Source organism: Musca domestica, unplaced genomic scaffold (genome assembly GCF_030504385.1).
Source record: "Musca domestica strain aabys unplaced genomic scaffold, Musca_domestica.polishedcontigs.V.1.1 1, whole genome shotgun sequence".
Lineage (NCBI taxonomy): Eukaryota > Metazoa > Arthropoda > Insecta > Diptera > Muscidae > Musca > Musca domestica.
This window is the reverse complement of record NW_026712114.1, coordinates 5,949,072-5,963,915: the sequence shown is the minus strand read 5'-3', so window position 1 is coordinate 5,963,915 and position 14,844 is coordinate 5,949,072. Positions and strand designations below refer to the sequence as shown.

The 14,844-nt window shown below is 36.1% G+C and overlaps 1 protein-coding gene across 7 annotated transcripts in view; it reads right to left on the bottom strand.

The window, feature by feature from the left end:
* Window positions 1-14,844, bottom strand: part of LOC101895846 (serine/threonine-protein phosphatase 2A 56 kDa regulatory subunit epsilon isoform) — a 51,840-nt gene that overhangs the window by 32,427 nt on the left and 4,569 nt on the right. For 2 of the 7 annotated variants that reach the window (XM_005185443.4, XM_059118229.1), the window contains exon 1: window positions 3,179-3,548. The exons of the other annotated variants lie outside the window; for them this stretch is intronic. The gene's annotated coding sequence lies outside the window, so the exon portion shown is untranslated. Of the gene's footprint in view, window positions 1-3,178; window positions 3,549-14,844 lie in introns of those variants that run through there. 7 annotated transcript variants of the gene reach the window in all.

The following is a 14,844-nucleotide window of genomic DNA, read 5'->3' as shown; positions in this document are numbered from 1 at the left end:
TTTTATTTGGCTGGAAAACTACAAGTGGCTATCGTTAGAGCACTCCAGCATTTAAATGTGAATAAATCTTTTTGTGTCTCGTACCATTTCTCCTTACCGTGATACTGGTACCATAGCCCGACGTCAAGGAAGTGGACGGAAGAAAACAGCAACATCAGCAGAAATGGTTCGAAAAGTAAAGAAGCTACTTGATCGTAACCCGCGTCGCAGTGGCCGAAAAATGTCTGTTGAGCTGAATATATCGCAATATTCCATATTCCATTCGGAAAATATTGAAAAATGTGCTCAGATTAAAGCCATTGAAATTCCAAAAAATGTAAGAACTTACACCGCAACTGAAAGAAAATAGACTCAAAAGAGCTAAAGAGTTGCTTCGCCGAAAGTGGTAAACCGTCGAATTTGGTTTTCTCCGTCTCCGATGAGAAAACATTCGTTGTCCAGCAGTTTGTAAATAAACAAAATGATCGTGTTTACTTGCCAAAGAGGTCAGCTGAAAATGTGAACCGAGATTCGATTGGCCAACAGAACTCAAGCGCCGAAAATGTGAACCGAGATTCGATTGGCCACCAGAACTCAAGCGCCGACCATGGTGATGATGTGGGCCGCCATAACAGCCAATGGTCGCTCTCCACTCGTATTAGTCGACCGTGGCATCAGAATAAATGCCGAATATTATTGCGAAAATATTCTTGGGCAAGCAAACATTTTGTCCGCAGACCTTGGACATTCCAACAGGACTCAGCACCATCGCACTCAGCACGCGCCACCCAAGAATGGTTACAAAATGAGGTTCCTCGCTTCTTTTCCAGGGCAAAATCTCCGGCTAACAAACCGTTGGACTATTGTGTCTGGAGAATTTTGGAAAGTAAATACCAAAGTGTCGATTACCTCAAGCAAGCGCTTCGCCGGGAATGGACCAAAATGCCGAAGAGCAACATTCGGGCAGAGTGTGACGGTTTCATTGGTCGTTTGAGGCATAATTCGGGCCAAAGGTGACCAATTCGAACAAACCTAATCTTATTCTAAAATTTGATGCTATTTCCGACATTTTTTGCTTACATTCAATAAAATATAAACCAGTAAAGAAAGTCCTAAAGTCGGGCGGGGCCGATTTTATGATACCCAACACCACTTTTAGTAGAGCTGCGCATAACAATTAAAAGCTTTTTAAGGGAGAATTCAATCATACACGCTATGATTATAATTATAATTTAAAATTTAAAGTAGTAAATATGCCGAAGCATTTGTATCTTTTAAATTCGGACTTGTATTGCCGATTTGGTGCAAAATTAATTTGAAATCAGATAAAGATATATATGGGAGATATATCCAAATCTGAACCGATCTCGATAAAATTTAGTAAAGATATTTCTGAGATGTATTTGATTTATTTCCCTGAATATCGTTGTTACGGAGTGCATATTACGGCTGTGGGTAAAAAATACAACAAATCGTATGAACAATATATATGGGAGCTATAGCTATATCTGAACCGATCTTCACCATATTTGGCATACTACCTTCTAGACTCAATTCGGTCGTATGTGCCAAATTCCATCGCATTTGGGCAAATATTAGACGTTTGGTGCACAATAAAAGGTAAATCGGACGAAGTTATATATGGGAGATAAATATTCAAATCCGAACCGATCTCGATAAAATTTAGCAAATATATTTCTGAGCTGCATTTGATATATTTCCCCAAATATTGTTGTTACAGAGTGCATATTACGGCTGCGGAGGACAAAAATAACAAATCGGATGAACAACATATATGGGAGCTATATCTGAACCGATTTCGATCAAATTTGGCACACTTATTTTCACGCCTAATTTGGTTGTATGTGCAAAATTCCATACTATTCGGGCTGATATTACACGTTTGGTGCACAATAAAAGGCAAATCGGACGAAGATATATATGGGAGCTATATCTAAATTTTTACCGATTATCTCCAATTTCAATAGGGTTCGTCCTTGGGCCAAACAAATGTTGTTTGGAAAATTTCATCTCAATCGAATAATAAATGCGACCTGCATTTTGTTCACAAGAATACATGGACAGACGGACGAATGGACGGACGGACGAACAGACGGACTGACATGCATAAATCAACTCAGAAAGTGATTCTATGCAGATCATCAAAAGGAACTATGGGTCCATCTCGTTTCCTTTTGCCTGTTACAAACAAATGCACAAAGACATAATACCCTGACCACCTTGTGGTGTAGGGTATAAAAAAATGTAAAATTATGGCGTTTGACTTTGTTGCAGTTTTTTTTATCTCTCCCGGTATTTTATGATACATTAGAAACAGAAATTGCATGTATTTTAATTAAATCTTTGCGATTTTTCCCACCAAAAATAGTTGGCATCACTTAAAACAAACATGCTCTCAAAACTCATACACGATGACGATGATGAGGAGGGGGAGCGAAGATGACATTTCTTGTTCAGCTTCAAGAGAAAAGAGAGTAAATAGTTATTTGGTTAGTTGATATTGTTGTTGGTTTTTTGTGGTAGTCTCCGACAATGGTCGGTTGGTTGGATGGTTGTTGGCGGCTGGTTATATCCGAGTAATAGTGTTGCTGTTGGTGTTTTGTTGTTGTTGCTGCTGGTACTTCTGCTGCTGCTGCGGCAAAATATTGCGTTGAATTGTGTTGTTGGTTGGCTGGTAGATTTTTGCTGCGGTTGTTTCGTCGTTTCGTAGTAAAAAAAAGAGGCACACACAAAATTCTACAGCAGCACCACCAGCACACTTTGGTACACACATAGCTTGCTTTGGATATTCCTTTGGCTTACACTTATTTTTAAATTCTTCTCTGTTAAGTAAGCAGAGCGCGTACAACACACAAGCTAGCTGGCTGCTGCACTACACACAATTCACACACTATATGGTTGTTACACTATTTACTAACTAACTACTACTGGCTGTTGTGCATGGACACGTTTAGACACGTACCTGACAATGCGACAAACAAAAATCAATAGTTTTCTAAAAATAATAACAAAACGTAGGTAGGTGCCACAACAATTTGTTTGAAAAAAACAATGATGGTTGTGCCGAGATCACGCCTGATTTTCACTTTTTTTCTCACAACTACACCGCACTTGGCTTCTTGAACTGAATTAAAAAATATTGTATTTTTTTCAACTTCTACTTCTTCTTTATCATCACCTTATTTTCTTTTCTTTCTTCGTGGTTGTCATCCGTTTTCTTTATTATTTTTTCATTCTTTCTTTCTTCGTTTTTGCTTTCTTCTTATTGTACTCAAATTATTTTTCTACATTTTTTCACATATTGGCCAGCGAGGAGAGATGGCGGCGTTAGAGGGGAGGTGGTGGTGACGAACGGACGTACCGACCGCCGAGACGACTCTGGTGTATTTCGAAAATCTGTGTTCATTGAAAAAATATTCACATATTTTAGCACAAAACAGCACGATGAAACACAACGGACGGACGGACACAAACGCACGCACGTAATTTGCTGCGGCTGCTGGCCACAGGAGAAACACAAAAAAAAAAAAAAAAAAAACGTTAAATAATTGAATCTTTTTTTCAATTCTTAAATAATGAAAACCATTCTTTTATTTTCCACTTTTCTTTTATTTTTTAAATTATATTTTAAATAATTCCTTTTCTTTTCTCGGTTGAGTATGGACAAGTTTTCTTTCCTTCCTCCTTCTATATATTTTTTTCTACACCACAAAACGGCATACCGTCCGTAACGGAGGAGAACACAAATACTTTATATTTTTCGGATACTCTTACACATTTGCGACCACGACGACGACGACGGTGGCGATTGTGACGACGACGGCGTACTGCGTCTGAGCAACTAAAAATTGTCTGCTCCCAAAACAGCGATGATGGTCTGGTCTGGTTCATAGAATCAAATGTAACAGCACACACTAAATGTGTTGTGTTACTTCATCTGCTCTCCATGCACAAATATATGCGAAGAAGAGAAGAAACACTACCACCCATTTCCCCCCTTTAGCAAACACCTGAGTTAAACAACAAAGTTATTCTCTAAATATTTCTCTCACCATCCATTTCTCTCTCCACACACTATTTTGCCTTAACTCACACATTTAACACAGTCTCTCTTGGCTCTTATTTTCAAATTCTCTCTCTCTCTCTTTCTCTATCTCTATCTGTCCCCCAAATGGAGCTTCGTGTTTTTGCCTTCGTCACTTGAACAAACGACGTTGACATCTCTGCAGCAGAAACTAGCAGCTGGGGCAACTGGCCTGGTACTCGTTTCTGTTACGTTTTGGGATTTCTTTTACTTTTTCGTGTTCCTATTTTTCTGATGTCTCCTTTTTGTGTGCCTGCTTGTTTTTTTTTTTTTTTTTTTTTTTTCATTTCATTTTTCTTGTTAGCAGTAAAAGAACCCACAACAAAAAGCCCCCCAACTAACCAACAACAATCATTAACGGCAGCAGCTGCTGCTACTGTTGTATTTGTCGTATTTTTAATAATACACCAATCGAACGAACGACCAGCCGACCCACCAACACCACCACCTTCGTTATTATCACACCACACTCACTCACTCATTTGGACCACATTGCAAAAACATAACAGAGAATTAAAGAGCTAATCTTTTGCTGAAGAAAAAAATAACAAATAAAGAAAAACATTTGTGAGTGGCAAATTGACCATAACTTTACTTAAATAAAATGTAACAGAATTTTCTTTCTTTTCTTTTTAATTAAAAAGTTTAAATAGCGGTAATATGTGTTAACCACAATGGCTGGCTCTACCACCAAACATTCCTTCGCAGTGTTGTCATTTATTTGACAAACAAATGATTTGCAGAGAGCGAGAACAGAACATGGGAGAGAGTGTTGAGAATTGGCAAATCGTGTTGCCATATTGACGACTGCAGCCACAAATAAAGGTAAACATTGGAAATATGAAGGAGGAATTTGTAAAACAAAGATTTAAAGAGGAAATAAAAACAAAAAATGTTAACAGATGTGACATGGTACAAATATACAGGTAGATGTATCAGTATTTGTCCAAAATATTAAAAATCTTATTAAAAATTTTAGAATATAAACAAAAATAAGAACTGTTAGAGATGCTGTATACTTTGGTTACAGAGTTCATTTCGTCCGAGACTCACAATGAAATTTGATCTGGAATATTATTCCTTTTAGCACCACGCTAATAAAATGAAGTTAGTTGGGAGATTTGGAATCGATTTGGAAACATTAACTGTCAAAAAATAAAAAAAAATAATAATTTTTACATAAAAATGTCGTATGCCATTTTAACAAAAACTTTAACTTTATTATATTAATTTATATTTGTGTAGAATATTTTGTCCTTTGACAAGGTTAGTCTAAAATCAATTTTCATATCAATTTTGGACGTTAAATTGAAAAAAAAAAACAAAAAGGAGATTTTTTCGCGGCTATTGGAGTTATTGTGACTAAATTTCGAACCAAATTTACATTGTTAAATACTAACCCAGCATCACGCTTACGTTGAGTGCGAAATAAAGAAAATATCGCAACTTTATCGACCAGTCAATGAATTGGATCTCTGTTACTTAACAACGTGATTCTGAAAGGTCCTACCGCAATGGAGAATTTTTGGTGAATGGGCTTTTGGAAATTTGGCCAAAGATCCACTTTTTTTACCTCAAAAAAATCGGGCTCACTTAAATAGACCGCATTATCAATTCAAATGGAAAGATTTTACGAATTTTTCTCAATTTTATGTATTTTTGGATTATATTTTCAAATGGAATTACCTGGAATTATGTATTTAAAGTTTGTAATAAAAAACCAATTCCCTCGGGCAAAAAATTTGTCTAGCTAACTCCCATATTTCGGGCTATACAAATATTTTTTTTTTTTGAAAAATTGTATACAAATTTTTAAAATGGAATTATATTTTTTGAACGGAATTTAGTGTTTTTTTGCAAAATTTTCCACAGAATCATCCTCAAATTGTTAAGAAGTTTTACTCGTAATAATGGATCCAAAGTGGAATTCAATTTCCGAACACTGCAAAAAAAACTGGTAAAAAATTGACCACTTTTTGTCCCCTTTTTCGGGCTATACAAATATTTTTTTTCAAAATGTTTGCCAAATATTTAAAATGGAATTGTCTAAAATTCTGGTATTAAAAGTAAGAATTTGGTTCGGATTGGTACTTCCGATATTTTAATAATTCTCACCACTTGTTTAGGGAATTTAGTGTTTTTTGGCAAAAAAAATTTTTCAACAGAATCTTCCTCAAATTATTATTTAAATGCAATAGTAGTCGCTAAGTATTTATAGCAAATAAGAAGTTTTATTCTCAATAATGGATATAAAATGGAAATCAAATTCCAAGACTGGGTTGAAATTGAAAAGATACCAAAAAGTCCATGTTTTTTTTAAATGTAAGGCTATATTGAACGTCAACCCACGGTGGTTGGGTCCACGATCCAAGAAGTTTATACTTTCGCCACATGCTTAGTTCTAGCTTTCAATAATATAACTCTTTTAAAATCGGGAAATTTAACATTTATTTTTTATTTAATAAGAAAAATATTTATTTTTATTTAATAAACTCCGATGTACAACATATTTCAAGCCCAAAGACATGAGTTTTTTTTACCCCGCTTTAGTCATCGGCCTGAGAAGTAAAGCAATAAAGAAATGGGCTCTAAAAAAACATTTTATGAGGTCAGTCCTTGGCAAAAGCTTATAAACGCAGCTGAATTTCCAAATATATAATTAAAATTTAATTAATTCAATTTTAAACAACAATGAGCAAACAATAAAACTTCCACACTTCTATTGCCACCTTATAATTATGAGGACTATGTAAACAATAGATTACATTTTAAACTGCATTGGCAACCCCAAACACCTGACAACATTTGTTTCTGCGATTTTTCAACGGTACCCATCATTTGGCATCATTTGGCCCAAAAATAAAATTCGAGGATTTAAAAGGTTTTATTTTGCGATTTTTGAATCACAGTAAATTGGCAACATTTCCTCTAATCAAATCTCCCATATTAGCCCCCCAATAAGAAAATCCCTCACGAGAGCATGCCAAGAAGAGATAGAGAAGAGAGAGGTTGCACATTAAAACCGAAGAGAGGACGAACCACCAGAAGAACAAACGAATGACAAAATAGGCAAAAAACAACAAAACCTAAGAAAAAAATAAATCTCGTGAATAGTTTTGAAAATTACGGCAAGAATACATGGGAAAATAAAACACACAAATAAAAGAAGGAAGAATATACGAGTGAATGAATTAATGCCAAATACCTACATAAAAACAAAAATGAAAACAAGAATCAAAATGGAAATATATGTATAATTTGTGCAAAAGTAAACGTCAAGAACATTATTATTAAGTGGTGGTAAGACAGAGAGAAGACATGGCGAGAAAAGCACGAAACATAAACACATAAGAAATGAAAATATACAACAAATGGAGAAAAAGAAGAAGAAATGAAAGAACGAATGAACAGAAGAAACAGAACGACGACGACAAGACGTACGTACTAAAATAACAAAATTCAATTTTATGCCGCCGTGTGGTGTTCGGCTAGCGTAGTCGTCCGTTGTCATTGTCTTCGTCGCCACCGCACCGCGCCGCGCCGCTGTACGTTGCCGTGCCGTGCTGTGGGAATCTACCGGGCTATCAACAGCTGTATTCTGTTAATGAAGTAGGCATCTACAGATGTATGTAGGCATATTTATTATTCGTCGTCGTTGTTAGTTAGTTGTTAACGACGTTGTTACGTTTTTGTCTCCGTACTGCTGCTGCTCTGCTGTTGCTGTCGCTGTTTTGAATACCCATAAGGCAAACGCGTCAGAACGAACATAAGCAAAAATACGGCGATGATTAAATGCAACTTGTATGGAGGAACACACAGAGCAAAAATAAACATTAACGAATAAAACAAAGTGTGTTTTGTTTAAAAAAAAATGATAGAAGTGTGAATGACAATGACTACCGAGTCAAGTGGATGTTGGAAACTTGAAAAAATACGCTATTGTGCTGTACTCCACCACACATGGACGTCCTAATAGAATTATAAGTTACCAAAAGAAAAAGGGTCCTATTGGAGTTATAAACCAAATGACTTAGGCCCACGCCTTCAAAGGTATTGGAAATAAACTTAAAATGAAAATCGGTATTAATTCAGTTTCAGAAAAATTCACAGCTTTGATGAAATTTGTTGATCCCCAATGGATTACCGAACGATATTTCAACAATGGAAGCCTACTTTCTGGAATGGAAATCAAGTATTTGAAGCATTTGATACAGGGACATTTGTGAAAATTTAGATGGGTTTTAACATTGTTTCTTAATTTCATTGAAAAATAGAACCAATGGATGTTTTGTAAGATAACATCAAAACCGGCATAGCTTGGAGAAGACTTAAACCCAATGTATTTTTCAGAGGAAGAGCTACCAATAATTGAGGAAGTTTTCAATTTTTTAAATTATTTTTAAATTATTCTTAATTTATATTTTTAGATTTTGAGTGCATTGCGGAATGGATGGAAATTTCATATTCAGCATTCGTCAAAAAGAACGTCTACGGAACAAAAATGTTTACCAGAGCCAGACGTAACAAAGTTAAATTTATATTCGGAATGTGTGTAAAACATATAACAGCTAAAGTGCCGTTTAAATTTGAAATCAGAAGGAACACGATGGGTGGTGTGGATCGATTTCTACTGAATTTCACTCTAGTATTTTATGCAGTATGTGAATATCATATCATAAATATCATGCTATAGATCGCAAGAGGTGGTAACAGTTACGCAGCACATTGGACCAGTCGAAACGATGTCATTAATAACAAGATAAAAAACAGGGCCGAACTTTGAATACCCTCTACCATTTGGAACTAATTTGGAAATTTTCAAAAACTAAAATCCGTTAAAAATTCTGTTGAAATCTTAAAAATACCAAATATAGCCGTTATATTGGGGTCTCTACGATAAGCCATTACCATATTCAAATTCGAAACGTGAAATAAAGTGTGAATATATAGGGATGTATCGTTATATCGGAGCTGCATAGACAATTTTCTGTCACAGACTGTAGTTCATATTACGAACTCTAAATATGTAATTTGAAACTACTCCGGTGAATAATGTCGGTAAAATCGTCAAAATATCGAATATAGGGAGGTACCGTTATATGGGGGCTATACGAAGACGTGGACCTACATGGCCCATTTTCTGTCTTAGGTTGTAGTATCCATTACAAAATTTAAGATACGAATTTTAAAACAATTCCGGTAAATAATGTCGCTAAAATCATCAAAATACCGCATATCGGGAGGTACCGTTATATGGGGGATATACGAAGACGTGGACCTGCACAGACAATTTTCTGTCATAGGCTGTAGTATCCATTACGAACTCTAAATACGAAATTTGAAACTACTCCGGTGAATAATGACGCTAAAATCATCAAAATACCGAATATCCGGAGGTACCGTTATATGGGGGCTATACGAAGATGTGGACCTACATGGCTCATTTTCTGTCTTAGGCTGTAGTATCTATTACGAACTTCAAATGCCAAATTTGAAACAATTCCGGTAAATAATGTCGCTAAAATCATCAAAATACCGAATATCAGGAGGTACCGTTATATGGGGGCTATACGAAGGCGTGGACAATTTTCAATACCAAAAGTCCTGCAGACATAATACACATTTGAGTAAATTTTTATCAAATTACTTCATTTCGTTCGGAAGCTTGAGTGATTTCCACAGACGGACGGACATCGCTAAATCGACATAGAATTTTATGCTGATCAAGAACATATGTATTTTGTGGGGTCGAAAATGTATATTTCGAGGAGTTACAAACGGAATGACAAAGTTAATATACCCTCCATACTAGGGTGGAGGGTATACAAATGGAACAATACACGCTTCAAATAAAAATTTTGAAAAAAATGATTAAAATTCACTACATAAAATGGTGAAAAACTTTGAGTCGCAGTTGGCCATCTCGGATCGCAATACAAAATTTGGTGGGACAAATAAAATAGTATCAGTCGGTTTTGCCGACAGATGTATACCCCCAGCCTTGAGTTATGATTATTCAAACTGTTGATTCTTTATGGGGGAGGTTCCGAAGCAGTTGGCCAATATTGACCAATTCGTATGTGACCTAAGACTGATAAAAATATTACAACGTGCTAGATATGGACTATATCGTCTACTTCCTGCACTTTACATGAGATATGTGCCAAATTTTGGAAAATGTGGAAATATGCTTGATGTAATATGCTAATGCAGAATAAAAAATATTGGTATGTGTAAAATTTGAAGGAAATCGAACATTTATATCCAGTTTTATGCGAAATTATAAATTCCGATAAATTACATATTCATATCAGATTTCTGGTTAAGTGAAATATTTAGACACAGGAAGTTGTAAAGAAACGCCGACTTGTTTCGCAAGGTATGACAAATATAAGTATTGGAAATTGTGACGCTTTGTGGGTGAGGTACCAGAAGGGGTTCGCGGATATATATCATCTTCACAACAGATCTTGTGTTAGCAGAAATGTTTGTGAAATTTGAGGAGTTGGATGGATGGATGGATTTAGATTCTTATTTCGACTTCTTTGAGCGTTTTGTTTTTTAAAATTTTATGGGGTAGGTACAAGAAGAAATGGCCCTATCTCTACCGTATTTGTAACAGATCTTGTGTTGATAGAAATATTCAGATGTGCCAAGTCTGAATGGAATCGGATGTTAATTTCGTGTTTGTGAGCTTCATGAATATTCAAAAAATTTTACCCTTTGTGGGGGAGGTACCAGAAGTAGTGGCCGATATATTCCATCTTCACACCAGCCCCTGGGTTAATAAAAATATCGTGATGTGTGCAATTTGAAGACAACCAGGCACTCACATCACATTTTATCGCAGTGGACCGATATTGTCCATTTTTGCACAGATGCAAATCTTAGGATTTGCAAAGTTGGAGCAAAAGCCTATAATTCTTCCTCTTTCTGTGCAGTAAATTATTTTCCTTGAAAATATTGACATTTTGTGTTGGGGATACCAAAAGGAGTGGATCGATATTGCCCATCTGCGAACTCGATCTAAGTTTGACAATAATATTACGATGTACAAAGTGTGGATCAAGTTTTCAAACTTAGGATAATGGGTCTGGACTCCGAATGGAGCCGTTACCACAAAGTAACGCGCGTCCTTTAACCTAATCTAACCTAAATACCCGGCAATAAAACTGAAAAAAAAAAAAATTCCTCAGAGTGAAGTAGTTCTGTCTCTGCTTCTTTTGAAGTAGTCCACATGGAGTCATGAAAGAGACATTCTATATTTCAAGAACATCCGATTTGCAAGCAAATCATGGAATTTATTATAGATTTGGGTATTTATAATTTTTCTTTAAACAATTTGCGGTGAGAAAGTTCCAGAAAAAAAGTTATTCGTGATGGAACTCAAGCGTGATAGTGTGATTTCTTTATAATTGGCTGGAAACCACAAGTGGCTATCGTTAGAGCACTCCAGCATTTAATTGTGAATACATTTTTTGTGTCTCATACCATCGCTCGTCTCCGTGATATTGGTAGCGACGTCAAGGAAGTGGACGAAAGAAAACACCAACATCAACAGAAATGGTTCGAAAAGTAAAGAAGCGACTTGATCGAAACCAGCGTCGCAGTGGCCGAAAAATGGCTTGTGAGCAGAACATATTGCAATATTCCATCCAGCAAATATTGAAAAATGAGCTCGGGGTAAAGCCATTGACATTCCAAAAAGTGAAAAAACTTACACCGCAACAGAAAGAAAATAGACTCAAAAGAGCTAAAGAGTTGCTTCGCTTGGCCGAACTGTCGAATTTGGTTTTCTCCGATGAGAAAACATTCGTTGTCCAGCAGTTTGTACACAAACAAGATGATCGTGTTTACTTGTCAAAGGGGTCAGCTGAAGATGTGCTCTTTCGGTTGGCCATCAGAACGCCAAGCGCCGGCCATGGTAATGGTGTGGGCCGCCATAACAGCCGATGGTCGCTCTCCGCTCGTATTAATCGAACGTGGCAACAGAATAAATACCGAATGTTATCGCGAAAATATTATGGAGGGTGAATTAAAGCCTTGGGCACACAAACATTTTGGCCGCAGACCTTGGACATTCCAACAGGACTCAGCACCATAGCACTCAGCATGCGCCACCCAAGAATGGTTACAAATTGAGGTTCCTCGATTCATTTCCAGCGCACAATGGCCACCAAAATCTCCGGATGCCAATCCCCGTTGGACTATTGTGTCTGGAGTCTTTTGGAAAGCAAGGTTGGCACTAAAAAATACCAAAGTGTCGATCACCTCAAGCAAGCGCTTCGCCGGGAATGGGCCAAAATACCGCAGAGCAACATCCGGGCACCGTGTGACGGTTGTAAACAATATAATGAGCTGTCAGCGAAATAATTTTAACAGCTGTCGGACGAGTGGCTTAGAAGTGACAGCAGTCTGAAATTGGTTGCAATATTTTCATCTCACCCTGTATATGGACCGATAAAAATTTCATGAGTTCTTTTAATCTTTCCTATGGCTCTTAAAAAATGCTCTATAAAAATTCATGTGCAACAAGGACATCACAATGTCACCAGTACTGGACGTTTTACCGAATATTTTGGCTCCGGAAGAAAAAAAATTATATCGTCACAGTAAAGAACTGTTAGAAACGGAAAAATTCCTGAAAATGTATTTTGGGCAGTTAATAACTTGAAATGCAGCATGTTTTAGTCGCATCCTAATTGGTCTGATCAGTTTGACAATTCTTTCATTCTTTATTGTTTCGGATACAAAATTTGAGATTTTTCTTTGTTTTTTTAAATTTCCTTGATTAGCTTTAAATTCTGCTTCAGTAGCCGAGGGACTACTTATTTTTAAAGGGATAGGCAATGCTGGAGTTGCAATCGGTTCATATTTCATTCATATATTAAAGAGGGGCTTTCTGAGGAACATAAATCATATCGATGAAATCAGGATCATGCTATACGATGACGATCCTAAAAACGTCCTTCTCGAAGTGATCCAAAAAATTTCTTTCTCATCTAAAATATGTTTTTAAGGAAATTATTTTATTTTTTTTTTTTTTTAACTTTAGTCGCATTTTTTCTTCTGTGTCCACTTTTTCCGACTGAATTGATTAAAATGTGTTTATAAGGTATGAGCTATTATCCTATAATTATTTGCCCTATTTTTAACGTTATAGATCAATAAAAACATATGTTAATAATTATTTAACAATATCTCAAAGTGTAGGCTATTTTCTGTATTGATTCTCGACTTTGCAGCTTAGGCCTAAGTAAATCAAAAGAAATCTACAATGGCAGAGAAATCACTTGTTTTATCCCCCACTAAGTGGAGACAATTGATCGTAATTCTTTCGATAGACAGACAGACACACATACGGCCGACAATTGTGACCTACTAAGATTTGCAATGGGACGTCGTAATGCTACGGCGCATACAAAGATAAAGTAGTCAATAATAAAAAAGATTGTAATTGACAGTAGGCGGCAAAAATAATGCAAAAAATGGCAATTGCCAACTTTGGAGAAGTAGGGAACTTGATTTAAAAACGTATGTGGCAAAATATATCTGTTTCTTCTAGGACCCCTGATTGGCAGTTGTGGTGAAGGTACTAGGAGCAGATAAACGATTTAGACTATTCATGGAGTTGGTCTCAGGCCTCAAATGAGTGTGGTAGGTTTTTAAAGTATGAAGAGAAAAACATTGAATGTATATCATCAACACAAGAGTAGGATCTAAAATTTGCGAAGACAAATGACAATTAACTCTCAACTACCACCAGGAGTGTATTTGCTTGGTTTGGTAGTGCAACTCTGTCGGAGTAATGATAGTAGAATAATTTCTTCCTACTGAAAACGAATTGTCCGGAACCTTTCAGTATCAGTCGATTTTGCCGACAGATGTATACCCCTCAGCCTTGAGTTATGATTATTCAAACTGTTGACTCTTTTGTGGGGGAGGTTCCAAAGCAATTGGCCAATATTGACCAATTCGTATCTGACCTAAGACTAATATAAGTATTACAACGTGCCAGATTTGGACTATATCGACTGCATCCTATACTTTTTATGAGATATTTGCAAATATTTGGAAAATGTGGAAATATGCTTGAGGAAGCCGATATAGCGGATCAAAGTATACTATTTTCATACTTCATCAAATACAGATAAAAATATTGGCTTGTGCAAAATTTTGAAGGAAATCGAACATTTATATCCAATTTTATAGGAAATTCATAGCAGATTTCTGGTTAAGAGAAATATTTAGATATAGCAAGTTGTAAAGAATTGCCGACTTGTTTCGTATGTTATGGCAGATATAAGTATTGGAAATCTTCAAAACAGATCTTGCGTTAGCACAAATGCTGTGTGTGTGAAATTTGAAGAGAGTTAGATGCTTATTTCGATTTCTTTGAACGTTTTGTTTTTCAAAATCTGGAACCCTATGTAGAGTAGGTACCCGAAGAAATGGCCCGATCTCTACCAGAGAGAGATTTTGTGTTAATGGAAATATTGAAATGTACCAAGTCTAAATGGAATCGGACGTTATTTTCGCGTTTTATGGATAATCAAAATTTTGAACCTTTTTTGCGGCAGGTACCAGAAGAGTGGACCAATATATCTCATCTTCACACTAGACCTTGGGTTAATAAAAATATTGTGATGTCTTTAGTTTGAAGAGAACCAGATGCTTATTTTGGATTTTATTATCGTTTTTGTTATTTTAAACTTTGACCCTTTGTGGTGGAGGTACCAGAAGGAATGGTCCGATCTCTA